Source organism: Euphorbia lathyris, chromosome 2 (assembly GCF_963576675.1).
Source record: "Euphorbia lathyris chromosome 2, ddEupLath1.1, whole genome shotgun sequence".
NCBI lineage: Eukaryota > Viridiplantae > Streptophyta > Magnoliopsida > Malpighiales > Euphorbiaceae > Euphorbia > Euphorbia lathyris.
The window spans coordinates 42446662-42450435 of record NC_088911.1 but is presented as its reverse complement, the minus strand read 5'-3'; the positions used below and the strand labels follow the sequence as shown (position 1 = coordinate 42450435).

The window sequence follows — 3774 nt, the reverse complement described above, 5'->3', positions numbered from 1 at the left end:
ATATTATTTATAAATTATTTCTAAGAATACTTTTACTATTTATTTTTAATGGTATACGATAATATGTATATAATATAATTTATTAAAATGTAGAAATTTTACAAAATTATATGCATTAATTTGTAGTATTTCTTTTTAACAATTTAGTATGTTTTAAAATAAAAAACCAAATCAAAATATTTGATTCGGTTGGATTCGTTAATATTATTGAATTAGATTCTCATTTTAGAGACGATTCGGTACTGATTATTTAGAGAACCGAACCAAACGCCATTAATGGTGAGTATAAGTAAAACAAAAGGAAGGATTGTGATTTTAAAACATTAGAAAGGTGCGCGCGTGGCATATAGTCCTCCTGTGGTCATTCTCCGGCAGGCGCATCTCATTTTCTTCCATGTCGACATATTGATGACGCCACATCACCTAATCTCTATGACGTCACCTTCTCCTTACCACCAGCTTCCATCCCATCCAACGGTTGCTAAATTTCCAATCAAACTTCTTCTTCCTCCTCCGACAATTTCACCTTTCCTTCCTATTATTTTCCATTTAACTACTCATTTTTTGCTATTAAACAATGACTTGATTAATATTCTTCTCCTTCATCAATTTTATAATTGCGAATTTCCTTGTTTCCACTTTCACAATCACTTCTATATTACTCACAATTTCTTCTCTCCTTCGATTATCAGCAGATCGATCTTCTTCGAAATTGACATGGATCGTACGGATAATAAGGGGAAAGAGAAGAGAGGGAGGATGGATAAGGAATCCGGCGAAGGGAGGAGTAAAAAGCTGAGATCACGAGATCAGGACAAGGATGACGCCACGGAGGAGGAAGTTGAGGAATTCTTTGCGATTCTACGGCGGATGCAGGTGGCTGTAAAGTACTTTGAGAAAGAAAGCGGTGAAGGATGGCGAGCTGCTTTGGAGGCGGAGGTTGGTAATGGTTGCGATAAGACGGAGGAGTTGGAGGAGACGCAGATCAACAAGGGAACACGAGATAAGATGCCGATTGTTGAGGAGGAGGAGACTGGAATTTTAGACTTAAACGTTATTCCGGTGGTGGAAACTCCCTGAGGTGTAGCTGCTCTTGAGTTTCTGTTCTCCTATGGGGTTTTTTGAGATCTCTGCCGCCATGTGCGGTGGGGCGGCGGTTCGTGGGTGTCACTTTCACGACTGTATGTTTTTCTTTAATCTTTTCCTGAACCCTGGTGTTCTTTTGAAGAAAAACTGACGTGTTAAATTTAATATTAGCACAATTAAAGATAAATTTACTAATTAAATACATGGGCCATCATTATTTATTTTTAAGAATCCCAAGACATCCTTGGAAATTAACCAGCTGATGCATTTTGATTGCATATGTTGCTTCTTTTTTTTAGTTGAGCTCCCATTATTCTTTTTTAATACTCCTTCCTTTCTTTCTTGATTTTTATAGCTTAATTAGTGTTATTTACATTAATACTAAACTATTTATAGATAAAATTAAAAATATTTTTAAAAATATATTAATAATATAAAACGATATATAAAAAAACAAATTAAAAACATAAAATGCCTTCAGATACGCCTATTCATCGTCCGGCTCGTGCTTTAATTCGGATATTAAATCCCTTATGTTTCAGTTTGGGAATATTACGGTGTGCCACGTCTACAAGGAGTGTAATAAGTGTGCGGATTTCCTTGCTCGTTCTGCTATCGGTCTGACGCCATATATTATGGTGTTGCATACAGCTCCTACCTTATTATCTCATCTTCTTTACGAAGATCGTGCAGACAGATCCTGTTTGAGGCTTCTGGCTTCTTGATTTCTTTTTTCGGTTCTGTTGCTGTTTGTTCTTGTTTTGTCTGTTATCTATCAAAAAAAACATAACTCGTCATATAATAATATAATACAAAACGAATGGAGTTATATTTTAAAGAAAAAATATTACTTTTAAGATATTTAGAGATCCAAGAGGTTCCTAATATGCTCTCTAAAAGTAATATTATAAATACAGTGGTTTTTAATCAGTCATCATTAGATCTACAATGTGTGAATCTAAGCCTTACAATACTTTTAATTTTCACCACATGATTTAATAAGTTTCGATCTAATGGTGATTGACCAAATTCACATGGTCACTGACCAAGTGAAAATTACTGGTGAAAATTACTGATCATAAACAATTGTTTTTTAGTCATTCAAAATATTAAAATATATATGATTTCTAACAATACTTCTCGTTCTCACACTTTATTTGTTTTTTATCATTAAAATTATTATATCTGATATATTTACCATAGCGAGAGGAATAAGAAGCAGATAACGAATGTAGTAGAGAATCTTCTGATTAATAGAAAAGAAATAAAGACTCTTTAGTGATCTGAGGAGAAACTAATGACTCGTTTGATAAAATGTAATGATATTTGTAATGGAATGACCATTACATTGAAGGCTCCATATTATCATGTTTGGTTGCACATTACAATTTTATTGTAATAGAATAAGAAAACCATTAGTTAAATTTTATTAAACAAATCTTTTAATCCTCATTACATAGAAAAATGACTTGAATTCTCATTACATCCGGTGAAAAATATTGAAAATGGAAATTAAAAAAATTATGAAAAAACGAAAAACTATACACTAATTTATTGATTTCAGTTAATCTAGTTTTGTATATGATTTTGATTGTTTTTTTTTTTGCATTTTTAGTGTTTTTCACGGTTTTTATATTTTTTTTTTGTTGATTTTAAGTATATAAATAAAATTTTATGATTATATTTAATTAGAAAAATATAAGTATTGTAATGGTAATTACATTCCATCATTTATATTTTTAGGGAGCAAAACCGCGTGGCGGATCGCTTAGCAGCTGCTGGGCATGGGAGAATGTTAGGTGTTTCTACCCTATCTGTTCCTCCTTCTTTTCTTTTGCCTTCTCTCCTAGAGGATAGGATTGGAGTCAGCCTTCCTAGACTGATCCCGGTGTAGGTTTTTTGTTGGTTTTGTTTTTTTCCTTTCCTTTCTTACCAAAAAAAAAAAAATTACATTCCATCATTTTCTTTTTATTTGTCAACCAAACATGGTAATAAAATCAATATTTCATTCCATTACAACTTGATTACATTACGACTTTGATTATATTACATTGCATTACGACATACCAAACGGACCCTAAGAGCATCTCTAATAGCCTCTTAGTTTGGCTCTTAAGTTAAAATTTGAGAAAAGAGAGTTAAAAATGTGCTCCAAGAGCCTCTTAGTGACTCTTCAAATCCGTAAGGGCCTCTCCGCTCTCTCTATTAATATAGAGCCTCTCTCTACTCTTAGTGGCTCCTTAATTCATTTTTTATTGATAATTTATTATTAAGGAGTTTCTCTCCTCTCACTGTTGGTAAATATAATAATAATTAACAATTTTAATGATAAAATAATAAATAAAGAGTGAATATGAGAAGTATTGTCGGATATAATATGTATTAGTCACTTTTAAATCACTAAGAGTCAATTATTTATATTATGTTTTAGAGAGTGCACTAAAAATCTTCTGGAGATGCTCTTAGATGCTATTGGAGTTGGATTTTGCTACAAATTTCTGAAAATTTTAACTCAAGAGCCTAACAAAATAGGCTATTGGAGATGCTCTTAGAGTTTTCCAAAAGCCTCTTAATTCACTCTCTAAAAATAATATAAATAATTGATTATTAGTCACATAAGAGTATTAAGAGCATCTTCAACATACTCTTAAGTTAAAATTTGAGGAGATGGAGTTAAGAATTAACTCT

General features: G+C 32.1%; 1 long non-coding RNA gene across 1 annotated transcript; it reads left to right on the top strand.

The window, feature by feature from the left end:
* Window positions 1–227: 227 nt before the first annotated feature.
* Window positions 228–3099, top strand: LOC136217936 (uncharacterized). Its single transcript, XR_010683572.1, has 2 exons — window positions 228–1181; window positions 2830–3099. It is a non-coding gene; the product is annotated as an uncharacterized lncRNA (long non-coding RNA).
* Window positions 3100–3774: the final 675 nt, after the last annotated feature.